This window comes from Magnolia sinica, chromosome 2, assembly GCF_029962835.1.
Source record: "Magnolia sinica isolate HGM2019 chromosome 2, MsV1, whole genome shotgun sequence".
Taxonomy (NCBI): Eukaryota; Viridiplantae; Streptophyta; class Magnoliopsida; order Magnoliales; family Magnoliaceae; genus Magnolia; species Magnolia sinica.
Window position 1 is genome coordinate 120126681 of NC_080574.1, and position 20072 is coordinate 120146752.

The following is a 20072-nucleotide window of genomic DNA, read 5'->3' on the forward strand; positions in this document are numbered from 1 at the left end:
AGTTCCCGTTTGCTCAATCTATATAGATTTCGGTAGTGTACATGTCTAATATGTTTGTGCCACAAATTAGTCTCGTCTATATGGACCGTGTAACACGATTGATTAGATGAGCTGGATTTGCTAACAATATAGCAGTTTTCATATGTTTTACGTCCAGTTAATATTACTGAACCCTTGTTGTTTAGAATCTCACAACTTTGATTAGAAAACCGTACACTATGGTTATTATCACAAATTTGAGATATGCTTAGAAGATTATGTTTTAGTCCTTCAACATAGAAAACATTTTTAAACAAAGAAAGGTTACAGAGTTGAACCGTACCTTGGCCAATTATCTTGCAATTGCTTCCATCACCAAAAGTAACTGACTCATCAGTCATATCTTTAAGGTTGGTGAACAAAGCCTTATCACCTGTCATATGCCTGGAGCATCCACTATCTAGCTACCACTTTGAATGGTTTGTAACTTTGAAAGCAATGTGGCCTACCAAGTAAGCAACCTTAGGAACCCAGTTCAAAACTGTTTTGGGTTTGGGAATATAGTTGTTCTTCTTCTGTCTATTGTTATAAGGATGACCTACTGAGTTAGATTTTAAGAGCTCCTTGAGTAAATCAATTATCTTTTCAGCTAGTGGGTTTCTGTTCTGAATTTTGAAGTTGACATAGTTGCTTTTAGGTTTTTGAAAAGCTTTTGTATTTTTAGAAAAACCTCAACTAGTATTTTTTCCTTTTGAGTTAGAGGACTCTGCTTTCACAAACTTAGGAGGAGTATACTTTTGTTTAGGAGGAACATTTTTATCGTAGCCCAACCCAGATCTCTCGCCACATTTTCTAGATACAGATAAAAGTTTTTCTAACTTCGGATCTCCTTGGGCATACCTCCATGTATCCTTTAAACTCAGAAGAGAAGATACTTCATTTTTAAGTTTCTCATTTTCAGATTTCAGATTTTCAATCAGGGAGGTTTTAAATTCTAAATCGCATTTTGATTTTTCAAAACAATCTGAAATTTGGGATTTTTCTAAAATAAGAGATTCATAAATTTCTTTGAGTTTAAAAAACTTTTCTTTTTGAAGTTTAAGTTTGACAATAATTTTACAACTTTCCTTGTATAAGGTATTGTAAGCGTCTTGAAGATCATCTTTATTTTCATAATCACTATTCAAATTTTCTTCGCTAGTTGAATCATCATGATCTGAAAAAGTGAATTTAGCTAGAGTCATAAGGGCTTTAACTTCACTGCCCGACTTGATTTCAAAATCTTCTGATTCAGAAGAAGCTTCAAAATCAGACGATTCATCCCAAGTAGCCAACATACCCTTCCTTTTTGGTTTGTCCTTTTTAGGACATTTGTTTGCTAAATGCCCATATTCTTGGTAGTTATAACATTGACTATCTTTCAAAGACTTCCAAGTTTTAGATTTAGGTTTTGATCTTTTCTTATCATTTGATTTTTCAAAATCAACCCTCTTTTTACTCTTGAAAATCTTGTAAAACTTTTTTTGCTAAAAGAGCGATATTATCTTCAGAATTAGAGTTTTCTTAAGAAATACATTTAGAAGATTTAAGAGCGATAGATTTACTTTTAGGAGCTTTAAAGTTTAACTCATAGGTTTGTAAAGAACCAACTAGTTCTTCTACCCTTATATTGTCCGTATCACGAAGTTCCTGGATCGCCGTTACCTTAGAGTTGAACCATTCAGGAAGTGAGCGTAGTATCTTTACACACACTTTACTTTTTGGAATTTTATCGCTATGACCCCACATTGAGTTTACAATGTCATTTGATCTTGCGCAAAAGTCCATAAACATTTTATTTTCCTCCATATGAATTTCTTCAAATTTGGTTGAGGAGTTGGACTTTAGATTTTTTGATAATTGTAGTACCCTCATGTGTCATTTCTAATATATCCCAAGCTTGCTTTGCAGTATCACAGGATATGATTCTTTTGAACTCATCCGGTGATAGTGCACAAGTGATTGCATTTAGTATTTTTGCATTGGCACTACTCTCATTTTTCTGAAGGGTGGTCCAAGAGAAATAAGGAGATACTCTCATTGATTTTGAACCATCGATACCAGTCACTTCAGTGGTAGGTGGGTTCCATTCAGTCACTGTGGCTTGCCACACACTCTCATCCATTGATTTGAGGAAGATCCTCATACTGGCTTTCCAATAGGCATAGTTGAAGCCATCAAAGGGTGGAGGCCTAGTGACTGAAAGGCTATCAAAATTTGACATCTTATATAAAGCTTAGATCGTTAGCTCAGGAATTAAATCCAAATAAAAAGCAATAAGAGCGAGCTATTAGGCTTTGATACCACTTGAAATGGCCAAGCTTTATGTCCTAGAGGGGGGGGGGGGGGGGGGTGAATAGGACTATGCCAAATTTAAAATAAATACAACGAAAATAAAGAAAGAGAGATAGCCAAATAAATAAATCAATACATAATGCGGAATGCAATCTCAAAATATTGATTGTTCTAAGGACAACCATGCACTATAAAAATGGCAGGGCAACCTTACTAGAACAAACTAAAGCTCAAACTGATAAAGATATAGCAAGGAATAAATTGCAGAAATATAATTCTAAACTATTACAACATTCCCAACTGAGCTTGAAATAAAATGATTACAACATTCACATCCACATATACATTTTAGAAATGAATGAATAATTAAAGATATGAAATATAAATCACACAACCACAAAATATAAGGGATTATAGTAGTTCGCTTGTGTGTACACCAACTGTTAATAAACACAGCTACTCCACCTCCTAATATCCTCACACAGGGGATATCAACATTCACTATCAAAGATAGGTTTTCTAGGTTCACCCAAAACCCTCACAATTGTGTCTTTCTCTATGGGCTTACATAATTTAAAAAACCCCTCTTCTGAGTTTTCCTGGCTCTCCTCAGATAACAAATACAATGAGATTTTTCTGGCAAATCCCAATAAAAAAACCAATTGAAAGTAAATTACATAAACGTAAAATACCTGAATTTCTCCTTCGTTGTAGTAGCCCAGAAGAACCAAGTCAGAGTAGAGATTTGAATGTCAAAGTTCAATGTCCAATACTCACTTTATAATGGTTCTAGATTCTAATAGATTTTAAATTAAACCAAATGGGGCTAGCTCTAATTGATTTTGATTCCAGAAAAAGAAAAATTGAAACTTCCTCTTTTTCAGATCAGATTGGAATATAAGAAACAAAATCAATTTGAAAAGCTAAAGAAAGAGAATATTAAATACGCACACTTCGCTTATATAGAGCATAGACTTATCTCTCAGAAGGCTGAATTAAATTAGCTTGAATTTCATGTTTTATTCTGAGATTCGTACTCTATTTATAGGTGAGCAAATCACGTCTTCGACTGGTCTAAAGATCTCTACGACTGGTTGTAGAACCAACAAATATTTGAAAATTCAGGCGCAATAAGATCTGGCAGTTTCACGACTGGTCGTAGGTGGTCTACGACTGGTCATAGGTCTCCTTCGACTGGTCGTAGGTTGCTCATGACTAGTTGAAGCTAACCAATTTTTGACACTATACTTTGAGTCGTAGGTCTACGACTGATCGAAGCAACAGTCGACACTGTTCATACGACTAGTCGAACAGTCCCTAAGACTAGTCGAAGCATAACAGAAATTTTTTAAATTTTGCAACAAACTTACGATTGATCCAGAAAAGTTTTAGATAGGTCGAGGTAGTGCTAAGACTAGTCGAACAAAGTCCATGACTAGTCTTAGAACCGACTAAACTCACTTATATAAAACATATGAATTATATATCCTAAATGGCTTACTCTAAAGGTCAACCTAAGGTTAGTCATACCTCAATAATGAAGTAAGGACATTGAAACTTAGAGACGAGTGACCTTTGAGAGTAATGAATCTTGAAGTCTTGATACAACTCAAACTTGAAAGCTTCTTGTGATCTTGAGGTTGAACTTGAAAGCTTCTTGAGATCTTGACTTGTGAACAGTGCTTGTCAATCAAAGTTGATCTTGAGTAGTGCTTTGTTCTTCACATATGCAAGCTTCATAACAGTGTCTTTGGCACCACAAATTTGACAACAAAAAGGGGCTCTCAACTATAGCACTTACAAGTACCACTGGCACTAAAAGACACCAAAGTACACAAACAAGGTAAGAAAGACAAGGCAATACTTGAACAGAAATAGGTAGCTTTGTTAATACAATTGAGTAAATAGAAAGTACATATAGTGAGTAAGGGGCTTGGAATTGTTAGGCAGGAATGGTCCATTAGGTAAGAGTGTCACTTAGTGAGCACACCTCTCCATGTATCAACATGGGTATATGCATCAGATTAGATGTGTTGATGCATTGAAATGGATGATCAATCTTAATGGGACAATCATTCTCCTTATGAGTGTCTTAAGATTTACCGGTAAGCTTTGTAGGCCATGCAGTTGCAGAGATTGCCTAACTTGGTAGACATGATTAATGTGTCAGTTATGCATTGATGTGTATTGTGTTTATGTTGTAAGTTAAAGTTATAACAAACTTATGGTATGTAAGCCATGCAGTTACAACTTTTTTCTCCTTTGAATTGTAACAAACTGTATCGGTTGTATTTTTCTCTGTCATATAGGTTGTGGTTATCAAAGATATAATATCACCTCTTTATAGGGAAACATTTAATGATGTGTACAGGTAAATTCATTTTTTCTTATTCCTTATATTGTTTCCTAGTTATATTTGTGTTGGTTTCAGAGTACAAGTAGCGAATAAAAATTGTTGGTCAATTGTAGCTTGTAAACAAAGGGATGAGTAACCAACAATTCAAATATGGGAGGCTTTCCCCAGGTATCCACATGCTTTTAGATATATTTCTATTGTTTTTAAATGTATTATCTCGAAATTGATGGAGCAAACCCGGATGTGCGTCGGAGCTATCCGGATGTTGAGCGGGGGTCCCTGGAAGGTGGGAACTGCTGTTATGACTATGATGAAGCTGTCCATTTTCTATGGACAGCATTGGAGGAGCCTGGCCATTTGGACAGGCCATGTTTATATATTTGCTCGAAATTAATGGAGCAAACCCGGATGTGGGTCGGAGCTATCCGGATGAGCGGGGGTCTCTGGAAGATGGGATCGCTGTTATGACCATGATGAAGTTATCCATTTCCTATGGACAGCAATGGAGAGGCCTGGCCAATTGGAGCAGGTTGTGTTTATATCTGTATTTGCAGGGACCACACCCTTAACCTAAACCACACCCTAAACCTATAACCTAAACCTATTCTCAAATCCCAAAACCTATACTTATAGCCGAAACCTAAACCTATAACCTAAACCTATTCTCAAATCCCAAAAGCTATACTTATAACCTAAACCTTAACCTTAACCTATAACCTAAACCTATACTTATAACCTTAACCTAAACTTATAACCTGAACCTAAACCTATTCTCAAATCCCAAAACCTATACTTATAACCTAAACCTTAACCTATAACCTAAACTTATACTTATAACCTTAACCTAAACTTATAACCTTAACCTAAACCTATTCTCAAATCCCAAAAGCTATACATATAACCTAAACCTAAACCTTAACCTATAAACTAAACCTATACTTATAACCTTAACCTAAACCAATTCTTAAATACCAAAACCTATATAACCTAAACCTAAACCTTAACCTATAACCTTAACCTAAACCTATTCTCCATAATACCAAAACCTATACTTATAACCTAAACCTAAACCTTAACCTATAAGCTAAACCTATACTTATAACCTAAACCTAAACCTTAACCTATAACCTAAACCTAAACTTATAACCTTAACCTAAACCTATTCTCAAATCCCTAACCTAAACCTATTCTCAAATTCCAAAAGCTATACTTATAACCTAAACCTAAACCGTAACCTAAACCTATAACCTATACTTACAACCTTAACCTAAACTTTTTCTCAAATCCTAAAACTATACTAATAACCTAAACCTAAACCTATGACCTTAACCTAAACCAATACCTATGACCTAACCTATAACCTATAACCTAAACTTATAACCTATAACCTAAACCTTAACCTAAAACCTAAAACCTAAACCTAAAATTAAAACCTAAATGTATTCTCAAATCCCTAAATATAAACCTACACCTAATCCTAATCTCAACACCCTAACCTAAACCTAAACCTAGACTTGAAAACCCAAACCTAAACCTGATCCCGAACCCGAACCCGATTTCCTAAACCTAAACATTAACCTATTCTCAACTCCCTAAACCTATAGCTTATAACCTAAACCTAAACCTAAACCTAAACCTATAACCTATAGCCTAAACATAAACCTAAACCTAAACCTAAAACCTAAATGTATTCTCAAATCCCTAAACCTAAACCTACACCTAAACCTAATCTCAACTCCCTAACCTAAACCTAAACCTAAACTTGAAAACCCAAACCTAAACCCGATCCTGATCCCGAACCCAAACCCGATTTCCTAAACCTAAACCTTAAGCTATTCTCAATTTCCTAAACCTTGACATATAACCTAACCTAAACCTAAACCAATAACCTAAACCTAAGCCTAAAACCTAAACCTAAACCTAAAACCGAAATGTATTCTCAAATCCTTAAACTAAACCTACACCTAATCCTAATCTCAACTCCCTAATCTAAACTTAAACCTAAACTTGAAAACCCAAACCTAAACCCGATCCCGAACCCAGACTCGATTTCCTAAACCGAAACCTTAACCTTAACCTATTCTCAATTCCCTAAAGCTATAACCTATATACTATAACCTATAACTAAAACTTAAACCTTAACCTAAACCTAAACTAAAACCTATAACCTAAACCTTAACTTATAACCTATAACCTAAACTTATAACCTATAGCCTAACCTTAACCTTAACCTAAACCTAAACCTAAACCTAAACCTAAACCTAAAACCTAAAACCTAAACCTAAACCTAAACTTAAAATTTAAATGTATTCTCAAATCCCTAAACCTAGACCTACACCTAATCCTAATCTCAACTCCCTAACCTAAACCTAAACCAAAACTTGAAAACCCAAACCTAAACCTGATCCCGAACCTAAACCCGATTTCCTAAACCTAAACCTTAACCTATTCTCAATTCCCCGAACCTATAGCTTATAACCTAAACCTAAACCTTAACCTAAACCTATAACCTATAACCTAAACCTAAACCTAAAACCTAAATGTATTCTCAAATCACTAAACCTAAACCTACACCTAATCCTAATCTCAACTCCCTAACCTAAACCTAAACCTAAACTCGAAAACCCAAACCCAAACCCGATCCCGAACCTGAACCCGATTTCCTAAACCTAAACCTTAACCTATTCTCAATTCGCTAAACCTATAGCTTATAACCTAAACCGAAACCTAAAACTAAACCTTAACCTAAACCTAAACCTAAACCTATAACCTATAACCTAAACCTAAACCTAAAACCTATGTGTATTCTCAAATTCCTAAACCTAAACCTACTCCTAATCCTAATCTCAACTCCCTAACCTAAACTTAAACTTGAAAACCCAAACCTAAACCCGATCTCGAACCTGAATCCAATTTCCTAAACCTAAACCTTAACCTATTCTCAATTCCCTAAACCTATAGCATATAACCTAAACCTAAACCTAAACCTATAACCTATAACCAAAACCTAAACCTAAAACCTAATGTATTCTCAAATCCCTAAACCTAAACCTACACCTAATCCTAATCTCAACTCCCTAACCTAAACCTAAACCTAAACTTGAAAGCCCAAACCTAAACCCGATCTCGAACCCTAACCCAATTTCCTAAACCTAAACCTTAACCTATTCTCAATTCCTTAAACCTATAGCTTATAAACTAAACCTAAACCTATAACCTATAACCTAAACCTAAACCTAAAACCTAAATGTATTCTCAAATCCCTAAAACTAAACCTACACCTAATCCTAATCTCAACTCCCTAACCTAAACCTAAACCTAAACTTGAAAACCCAAACCTAAACCCGATCCTAAACCCGAACCCGATTTCCTAAACCTAAACCTTAACCTATTCTCAATTCCCTAAACCTATAGCTTATAACCTAAACCTAAACCTAAAACTTAACCTAAACCTAAACATAAACCTATAACTTATAACTTAAACCTAAAACCTAAGTGTATTCCCAAATCCCTAAACCTAAACCTACACCAAATCTTAATCTCAACTCCCTAACCTAAACCTAAACCCGATCTCGAACCCGAATCCGATTTCCTAAACCTAAACCTTAACCTATTCTCAATTCCTTAAACCTATAGCTTATAACCTAACCTAAACCTAAACCTAAACCTAAACCTATAACCTATAACCTAAACCTAGACCTAAAACCTAGTGTATTCTCAAATCCCTAAACCTAAACCTACACCTAATCCTAATCTCAACTCCCTAACCTAAACCTAAACCTAAACTTGAAAACCCAAACCTAAACCCCATCCCGAACCCAAACCCGATTTCCTAAACCTTAACCTATTCTCAAATCCTTAAACCTATAACTTATAACCTAAACCTAAACCTTAACCTAAACCTATAACATATAACCTAAACCTAAACCTATAACCTAAATGTATTGTCAAATCCCTAAACCTAAACCTACACATATTCCTAATCTCAACTCCCTAACCTAAACTTAAACCTAAACTTGAAAACCTAAACCTAAACCCGATCCCAAACCCGAACCCGATTTCCTAAACCTAAACCTTAACCTATTCTCAATTCCCTAAACCTATAGCTTATAACCTAAACCTAAACCTAAACCTAAACCTATAACCTATAAACTAAACCTAAACCTAAAACTTAAATGTATTCTCAAATCCCTTAACCTAAACTTACACCTAATCCTAATCTCAACTCCCTAACCTAAACCTAAACCTAAACCTAAACCTATAACCTAAACCTAAACCTAAAACCTAATGTATTCTCAAATCCCTAAACCTAAACCTACACCTATTCCTAATCAAAAACTCTCTAACCTATACCTAAACCTAAACTTGAAAACCCAAACATTAACCCGATCCGGAACCCAAACCCGATTTCCTAAACCTAAACCTTAACTTATTCTCAATTCCCTAAACCTATAGCTTATAACCTAAACCTAAAGCTAAATCTGAACCTATAACCTATAACCTAAACCTAAACCTAAAACCTAAATGTATTCTCAAATCCCTAAACCTGAACCTACACCTAATCCTAATCTCAACTCCCTAACCTAAACCTAAACCTAAACTTGAAAACCCAAACCTAAACCCGATCCTGAACTCAAATGCGATTTCCTAAACCTAAACCTTAACCTATTCTCAATTCCCTAAACCTATAGCTTATAATCTAAACCTAAACCTATAACTTATAACCTAAACCTAAACTTAAAACCTAAATGTATTCTCAAATCCCTAAATCTAAACCTACACCTAATCCTAATTTCAACTCCCTAACCTAAACCTAAACCTAAACTTGAAAACCCAAACCTAAACCCGATCCCGATCCCGAACCCGAACCCCATTTCCTAAACCTAAACCTTAACCTATTCTCAATTTCCTAAACCTTGACCTATAACCTAACCTAAACCTAAACCTATAACTTAAACCTAAGCCTAAAACCTAAACCTAAACCTATAACCGAAATGTATTCTCAAATCCTTAAACCTAAACCTACACCTAATCCTAATCTCGACTCCCTAACCTAAACTTAAACTTAAACTTGAAAACCCAAACCTAAACCCAATCTCGAACCCAGACACGATTTCCTAAACCTAAACCTTAACCTTAACCTATTCTCAATTCCCTAAAGCTATATCCTAGATAATATAACCTATAACTAAAAGCTAAACCTTAACCTAAACCTAAACCTAAACCAAAACCTATAACCTAAACCTTAACCTATAACCTATAACCTAAACTTATAACATATAACTTAACCTTAACCTTAACCTAAACCTAAAACCTAAACCTAAACCTAAACCTAAACCTAAACCTAAAACCTAAAACCTAAACCTAAACCTAAACTTAAAACCTCAATGTATTCTCAAATCCCTAAACCTAGACCTACACCTAATCCTAATCTCAATTCCCTAACCTAAACCTAAACCTAAACTTGAAAACCCAAACCTAAACCCGATCTCGAACCCGAACCCGATTTCCTAAACCTAAACCTTAACCTATTCTCAATTCCCTAAACCTATAGCTTATAACCGAAACCTAAACCTAAACCTAAACCTATAACCTATAACCTAAACTTAAACCTAAAACCTAAATGTATTCTCAAATCCCTAAATCTAAACCTACACCTAATCCTAATCTCAACTCCCTAACCTAAACCTAAACCTAAACTTGAAAACCCAAACCTAAACCTGATCCCGAACCCGAACCCGATTTCCTAAACCTAAACCTTAACTTATTCTCAATTTCCTAAACCTTGACCTATAACCTAACCTAAACCTAAACATATAACCTAAACCTAAGCCTAAAACTTAAACCTAAACCTAAAATCGAAATGTATTCTCAAATCCTTCAACCTAAACCTACACCTAATCCTAATCTCGACTCCCTAACCTAAACTTAAACCTAAACTTGAAAACCCAAACCTAAACCCGATCCCAAACCTGGACCCGATTTCCTAAACCTAAACCTTAACCTTAACCTATTCTCAATTCCCTAAAGCTATAACCTAGATACTATAACCTGTAACTAAAACCTAAACCTTAACCCTAACTAAAACCTATAACCTAAACCTTAGCCTATAACCTATAACCTAAACTTATAACATATAACCTAACGTTAACCTTAACCTAAACCTAAACCTAAACCTAAAACTAAACCTAAAACCTAACCTAACGTTAATCTTAACCTAAACCTAAACCTAAACCTAAACCTAAAACCTAAAACCTAAACCTAAACCTAAACCTAAATCTAAAACCTAAATGTATTCTCAAATCTCTAAACCTAGACCTACACCTAATCCTAATCTCAACTCCCTAACCTAAACCTAAACCTAAACTTGAAAACCCAAACCTAAACCCGATCCCAAACCCGAACCCGATTGCTGTAATAATGTAGCACAATCACATGCCCCTTTTTACAAAGCTTTTATTTTTGTTGTTGTTTCTATTAACTTGAATTTTAGCCTAATCACATGGCAACAAACAAGAATGTATCCCTTTTAACACATGCCCCTTTTTAGAAAGCTTTAATTTTTGTTGTTGTTTCTATTAACTTGAATTGAAACACTTTATTACATTATTTGCTTGCATTAGTTTTATTTTAATAATCAGTTTTATTTTTAAAAAAAGTGTCCACTTTTTTGGAAGAAGTTTTTACAATTCTTCATGATTCTGAATTATAATGTTTTGTTGGTTTAATATTTTTTTATTAGATAAAAGACACAAAAAGAAAATTGTTGCTGATTTTTTCCTTTTTTATATTTATGATGTTAAACTTATATGTATTTATGCGTGGATGAATGTAATGTGGATAAGATTGTTTGTGTTTAGATGGATGTAGTTTATGTTTGGATGAATGTAGTTTATGTTGGATTTACGTAGTAGATGGATGTGAATATGATGAAATATATTATATAACAGGTGTATATCAGGAAGAATACAATGAAATATACTGTAACAGGTGTATATTGACCCTCTCAAATTTGAAAATGTCCTATGAAGGCTCATAAGGGACGGTCCATGAACGTCCTTTGAAGGCTCATAAGAGACGGTTCATAGCAGTCCTTTTTAAGGATGGTCTATGACCGTCCTTTTAAAGGACGGCCCATGACAGTCCTTTTTAAGGACGATTTATGACCGTCTTTTTAAAGGACAGTCCATGGTCATCCTTTGAAGGCTCATAAGAGACGGTCCATGACAGTCCTTTTTAAGGACGGTCCATGACCGTCCTTTAAAGGCTCATAAGAGGTGGTCCATGACCGTCCTTTTTTCATCAATAAGAATAACGGTTTTCAACTGTCCTTTAAGTAATACGACACGTCAAAATTTGACGGCCCATGCGACGGTCCATGACCATCCTTTTTGGTCATTTGAGATGGTTTTTGACCGTCCTTTTTTTGCTGTTTTGGCATAGTGAAAGTTCTGGTGGGATAAGACAAGGAAGATGGCGACGGAGGGGGCCCCTGCCCATCTAATTATCAGCCCAGAAATTTAAATCACCATCTCCAATTGTCCACTGAATTGACTCCAAGAGAGTGGGAAACAAGGACCTAACTTTCTTCCACATTGGCGAAGGATTTGAGGAGGGGTGCGTCAGATCAATTACGTGGATATCCCTGCCATGTTTGCATCTCATAAGGTTTGGCCAATGGCTGGGACGATCCCCATACCTGATGGACCATGCTAACTTCAGGCGCTAAGCTTTCATGACATCTTTCAGCCGTCTAACGCCCAGCCCGCCCTCCTGGATGGGTCTAGCAATCTTTTTCCAGGCCAACTAATGGTGTTTCTTGTTCCCCTCAGTCCATCCCCAAAAGAAATTTGAAAAAAAAATTCCAACTTTTCAGTCACCTGGCGCTGGATATGTATGGCTGACATGATATGGATGGGTATACTGCTCAAGACATGACGGATTAACGTTACTCTACCTGCTTGTGAAATTAGCCTACCCACCCAACCCGACATTCTTCTATCCACCTTGTCCAACAGGAATTGAAATGCCACTGATCTGATTTTACCTGTGCAGAGAGGAGCACCCAAGTAGGTAATATCATCCCTAGCTTTCTGGAACCCTAGAATACGTTCAGCGGTTCTAAGTCTAGCTGGGATGAGAGCTTTTAAACAGATGAATCTACTCTTATGATGGCTGATTTTTTGACCTGTAACTAATTAAAACGAAGCCAGGAACTGATTGATATGAAGGAGAGACTCCCTCTGACCATTTGTGAAGAGCAAGATATCATCGGCGAAAAGAAGATGGGATGTGCTAGGGCATCCCCAATGAATGGCAAACTGTTGACACCCTCCACTACTGATCATAAGGTTACTTAGCCAAAAAGGAGAAAATTTTAAATCATGGGTTGGCTACAAATAAAAGGATTACAAATAAGCAACTTGCCAATATTTTTTAACCATCCAATTAGATGGCCAACCTTTGAATGGCTTGAATCATTATATTGGTATGATTTTAGTGATTTTTATTTATTTATTTATTTATAAATGGGCTCATGCCACTAGAATATCATTGATCAGAAAATTTACAGGCATTCGGGTGGGTCCCAATAAAAAGAGTGCGGACCTTACCTATCATATCTCCACTAGAAAAAGAAAATACTAAGACAGAAGAGAATCTCCTAGAGAGGCTCAAAACAACCATATACAAACCGGCCATTAGACTAATGAAAGGGCTAGGGGGAGAAGGACCGACAAGCCGCCGTGGGAAAAAAGGGGCTACTGAAAGATTTGATCCCCTATTACGGCCATCTTAATGATCCTAGGCTTGAGTTATCCAGGACTAGCGCTCTGCTGATTAACCTTGGAAGATCATATTTTCACCTATAAATTCTATCTAGACATCCGTCACTCGCCAATCTAGCTAACGTATACCTATCGCATTGCCTTCACGGAATATGTGATCGAAGAAGAGATTAAGATTGCGCCTTTTGGACTGAATATCACCCATCATATACCAGGTGTTCCAGGGGCTTGAAGCTAATGGGTCCTCCGCCGCTTTTGGAGTGATTTTGGAATCAAATTCGACTATCACATTGTTAGGCCCATGTTGGAACAAATGATCAGGCCATCAAACATGGCCTGAGCTTCCGCTACTGTGTTTGAAACGACCCCATAATATTTGCAGAAGGCAAAGATCAGTCTGCTTGTATGGTCTCTGCAGACATCTCCTCCACCACTTTTCCCTGGATTATTTCTCGAAGAACCGTCTATGTTTAATTTTAGCCAGCCCATGGGAGGTTTTAACCATCTGACAATAAAAGGATTACCTGCAGGTGGGGGGTTTGAGCTTTTGATCTTTAAAATCTGGAGGATAATGTTGTCGGCCATGAAATTCCTATCCTCCACTTGAATGGATGATCCTATTTCTCTCAGCCAGCAGGAAACCTTTGAGATGATAAGGTTGTTTGACATTTTGTGGCCCTCGAACTGGCCGACATTTCTTCTTAGCCAAATTTTGCATATAACTAGACAGGGGAGGAGACCAATGAGAGTGGAAATGCGTGATTGCGCACTAGCCTTTAGGGTCCATTGCCGTATGCACTGAGGGATGGGTTGGTTCAGGATGAAAGGGATATCAAACAGCTGATAGAAGTACCACCAGACGTTTCCTACTATTGTTCCCTTGAAAAACAGATGGTCTGATGTCTCCACTGCGTCGAACGTATGGTCAGAGACGGAACTCTGTTACTGGCCGCTGTTTTGCTAGTATTGGAGGGGACTGAGCGAAGAGGATGCTGGAGAGAGAATCCCATTCCCCCGATGAAAAGCTAAGGGAGGAATTGATAGAGACAGGTGGAGAGTGGGAGCTGATCTACAACATTCACATCTGGATACGATGTTGACACCAAATTTCTGCACCGTCGATTGGAACAGCCATATGAACCGTTTTCTAAGTAAAAATTAAAATTTTTGAAGGAAGGAGGTTATGCCAAATCCATTTTGTCCACTGGAGCTTGGGCTGATGCTGTCTAATTCCATTCCAAACAGATTTAAGAGAAAAACTACCTGATGGAGATAAGTCCCATATTAACTTGTCTACACGGTCAAACAGGGCCACCTTTGATGCTAAAATTGTCAACATTGTTGTTGGGGTACCGAAGTCCTGTATGTCTGAAAAATTCCATATGCCTGATAGGGGGTTGAAATCCCTTACCTTGGTAATCAGGAATGGATGAGGAACGGGCCTCACAATTGCCCCTGCAAGCATCCCACCACCCGACCAGTTTTGTATCCAGAAGCTGATGTTGCCTTCTCCAATGAGCCATTTGGAATGTAGGAAGGTGAATGGTAATGCTTTGAGGAGTTCCTTCCAGGCTAGAGAGGAGACTGAGCCTACTACTCCTTTATTCGAGATGAGTTTCCAGAGGTATTTTGCTGAAATGAATTTGGCCCAAAGGGACTTGCTCTCCAGAGGATTCCAACACATTTTGGTTCTGAAAGCACACATGACTTCTTCTATGTTCCTGATTCCTAAACCACCTTCTTGTATTGGAATACATAGGTTCGACCATTTAACCCAATGTCTTTTATTTCCTTCTTCAGTGCTGCCCTAAAAGAAATTGTCGAAAGCTCTATCCAAAAATTTACTGATAAACTTTGGAATGTTGATTGCAGATAGAAGATAGCAGACGAATGGGGATGTTGTTTAGAACGTGTTTAATGAGGATCAATTTCGCTACCTAATTAAGGAGTTTTGCTTTCCAACCTTCAAATTTACTGATGATTTTCTGAACGATCGGCTACAAGAGCAGACTTTTGATTTTAGCTTTAAAAAGAGGGACTCCCAGGTATGTAGTTGGAAGGAAGGCTTCTTTGAATCCTGTAAGCTTGGTTAAACTTTGGACTTTAACTTTGGAAGTTTTCTTCGGAGCAATGAAGGTTGTCTTGGATGCATTAACCTTTTGGCCCGAAGCATTTTCATAATCTCAAACAAATCTGAGGAGATTACGCACATTTGATGGCCTACCATTGAGAAAAAGAATAGCATTGTCAGCAAAAAATAGATGAGTGATAATAGGACATTTCTGGGCAAGGCTAAATGGTTCACAGATTCTAGAATAGAAAATATTGGAGATGCCCCTGCTGAATACTTCTGCTGTAAGAATGAAGATCGACGGAGAAAGAGGGTCACGCTGTCTTAATCCTTTGCTATCTTTAAAGAAGCCAAAGCTTCTACCATTAATGAGAATGGAGAACCAAACTTCTTTTCAACATCATTCTAATTAAGAAATCAATAGCTGATTAAACCCAAATTTCTGTAGCACTTGAGAAATGAAGTTCCATTCCAAACAGTCATAGGCCTTTTCCATATCTAGTTTGATGATGAAGTTGCCCCCATAAACTTTTCGATCAATCTCATGAGCCATCTCTCTTACAATGGAGATGTTTTCGGATATCGATCTACCTTTGACAAAAGCCCCTTGCTCTTGGGAAATAAGAATTAGGAGAGTACAAGCCAGCCTGGATGCCATAATCTTGGAAAATATCTTCATGATGCAGTTACATAAATTGATCGACCTGAAATTTTTGATGTATTCTGGGTTCTTTTTCTTCAGGAATTAGGCAGATTTGGGTGCATTGGAAGGCTCTTAGGACTGGACCACCGTTGAGGAATTCTTTGGCCGCTTCATATAAGTCTTTAACTATCACTTCCCAGCATGAAGAATAGAATGCTCCACCATAACCATTAGGTCCTGGGGCGCTATTAATCAGGATAGACGTAACCGCTTGCTTGACTTCCTCCATCATAAGAGGTCTCAAAAGACTCACATTCATTTGATCATTTACTAACCTTGGGATGTAGTTGAGAATCTTATGGTTAGAGTTGTAGCCTTCAGAAGAGAAGAGCTATTTGAAGTACTCTTTAGCTTCTTCACCTATATCTTCCATCTTCTCGATTATTCCACCTGAAGCCATCTTCAATTTGGAAATAACTATTCTTCTGTGCTTGATTAAGACAGAGTTGTGAAAAAATCTTGTGTTTCTGTCTCCTTCCTTAAGCCATTTATTCCTTGATTTTTGTTTCCAAAAGATTTCCTCTTGAAGTTAGGCATTTTTCAGTTTTGCCTAGGTTAGGTTGAGCTTGATCATATTAGATACAGGCTGTGAGGTGAGGAGGTTAAGCTCAACCCTGTTCACTTCATTTTCAGCCTCTTGAATGTTTTGGTTGACATCTCCGATTACCTCCTTGTTCCATGTCTTCAGTCTAGACTTCAGAAGCTTCAACTTGATATAGAATCTATACATTGGTGTTGCAGCAACGTCATTATTCCAGCAATCTGAAATAACCTTCTTGTAATCATCATGGGCACTCCACATTCGCTGAAATTTGAAAGGTCGGGAAAATTTTGCTATATTAGATACAGGCTGTGAGGTGAGGAGGTTAAGCTCAACCCTGTTCACTTCATTTTCAGCCTCTTGAATGTTTTGGTTGACATCTCCGATTACCTCCTTGTTCCATGTCTTCAGTCTAGACTTCAGAAGCTTCAACTTGATATAGAATCTATACATTGGTGTTGCAGCAACGTCATTATTCCAGCAATCTGAAATAACCTTCTTGTAATCATCATGGGCACTCCACATTCGCTGAAATTTGAAAGGTCGGGAAAATTTTGCTAATACATCTTGAAAAGTGAGAAGTAGAGGAGAGTGATCAGAGTGGGATCTTGTAAGGTGATCGACCTTAGATGCTAGGAAAGTTCTCAACCAATCAACATTGATTAACATTCTGTTTAGCCTGGCCCATCGGCAACTTCTCCCCACTCTGTTGTTGCACCAAGTGAAAGGGGAGCCTGAATATCCCGCATCTATCAAGCCCGTATCATTGAGCACATCAAGGAAGTCGGTCATTGCTTCGGTCATCTGCACCGGGCCTCCAAATCTGTCTTCTAGGGAGATTGTGGTGTTAAACTCTCCACTAACCAGCCAAGGGCCCTGAGAAGATGAATATATGCCTCTCAGCTCATCCCATAGGAGCTCTCTCTGGTCCCTAGAGCAGCTAGCATAAACTGTTGTAATGGTGATTGGATGGTGAAGGCTATCCGCTGTTAGACTGGTAGTTATGCATTGTCTATTTGCCCGAAGAATCTAGATTTGGAGGTCTTCCTTGGCCAAAACCCAGATTTTGTTATCCACTGCTACTTCTGAAATGTGATTGGTGAATCCCAATTTGGCAGCCACTGATACATTTTTAGATTCCCTAAGCATTGGTTCCTATAGCAAAAGAATTGCTATATTGTGTTTCCTTGTTAGCCTTTTCAAAAAATGGGTATTTTAAGCATTACCTACCCCTCTCATGTTCCAAGAGAGGATGCTAGTCATCTGTAAACCATGCCTTTTCTCAGCCCTTTTCTGGTTACTCTTCAATCTCTGGCTTTTCCTCTTGATGAAGCTTAGTTTCGGGATATTTTTCCTTTTTGTATTACTGGCAACTTTTTCCGTAGTATCACTGTTGGAACCTGAATTGAAGGGATACCTAGAATTGGAATTACCTTGAATGTCCACCCAAAGTGTCAGAGCTTCCCTAGACTACTTCTTGGCTCGATTCTTTAGAGCCTGAGAGACCTGACCATCTGCTACAATTTCTTCTATTCCATCTGATTCGTCTCCTAGGATAGTTACCTTAAGATGATCTCTTGGGGTAGTTGTCATTTCCTTGTCTTGTGACATTGCTGGAGAGAGGTTTTAGATTGCCTCATTAAATTCTACATGGTTCCGCCTCAGTGCTGGAGATGTGTTTCTGATCTTCCTCAATGAGCTCTCCTTGAAGAGGTCTTTGACTCCTAAGAGCCATTTTTCCCATGCCACCACAACATTAGGTGTGGGGTGGATCCATGGGGTAGGAATCTATTACTGAATCCCTGGTCAGAGTTATGAATCAAGGCTTGCTGATTGGCCGATGAGTCCTCGGATATTCTTTGCTGGGATGGACTTCTTACTAGAGAATATGGAGAAAAATGGGCTGCTAAGTAGTCATACTTTGTTAAAGTAATTGGCTCATATATGTTGGATGAAATCGATTGGGGTAGCATATCTAGAGTTTGGTAATCGATAAGTGGTTAATTAAATTTTTGAGAAAGACGAGATTGGCGACAAACATTTTCCATTAGCGACAGATTAAATCCATCACTAAACCAAGTGATTTTTGCGACGGATTAAATCCGTCATTAACTCCGTCACAAAATCCATAACAAATTCGCGATTTTGGCGTAGTGTGAGTTCTTATGTGGTAAGAAAGAATTACTCAGACTATTACACACTCATTATTTGTGGCCTTTTACCATCTTCTCCTTTGATATGGGTATTTTCATGTGATTTTTTGGCTTTAAAAAATGCAACTTTGAGAAAAAAAATTATAGTTTCTCTGCTTCATTGTAACTGTGTGATTAGGAAATGTTTATGTGATGAAATCGGCATCTTTAATATCCAAAATTTGTGGTTCCCTTCAAAATAAACTGACGTAATTCATCAAGTTCAGGCTATAGGATTTTATTATGTGTTTCTCAGGATTTTATTCTGCACAGGCGACATTCAGTGGATTCTCAGGTATGTATTCTGGCATCTAAATTTCTGCTAATGACTGAATTGTTTCTATTTCCATTCATTATTATCACTTTCCCAAACACATCGTTTGCTCATATCAGTTTTAACGAAATGTTTGGATATATGTTGTATATATTTGTAACAGGTTTATGAGCATATATACAGTTTCATTCGTCAAAATGCTTGGAGGCTTTGTTGCATGTAATTGCTAGAATTAAAATCTTGTAAATAAAAAAATAAAAAATAAAGTAGCTATATGTAATCACCTCTAAGTCATGTTAATCCCTCAGGATTGGCCACCTTTAAATCAATTTGATCAGATAATCCCCGCAATAAGATTACCAGTTTGGGAAATATAGTAGGAAATGGAAATGTTATATAAAGTAAACAAGGGATTTAGGATTTATATTAAAAACACACACTTATGTTCATGTGTAGGTGAACAATTGGTGATGGATAATGAAGAGGACGAAGAGATGGAAAGGTTTGTTGGCGTTTAAACGAAGGCAGCTTGTGTAGCAGCTGTTAGAGAATATTGTCGCGTATACATGTTTAAACAACCGTCACATCACGGGGATGATGAGTAGGCGAGATTCATCAACTTTATCATTTGGGAAAGTGAAAGGGATTGTGTCACTCAACTCAAGATGTCTCGAGATGCTTTTTTTGAATTATGTACTAAACTATGCGAGAAGACACATCTGCACGATACTCATAATGTGAGGCTTGAAGAACAGCTAGTTACTTTCCTACGCACTGGGGGTCATAACGTTCACAATCGGGTAATAGGACAGATTCATTCGATCAGATGAAACTAT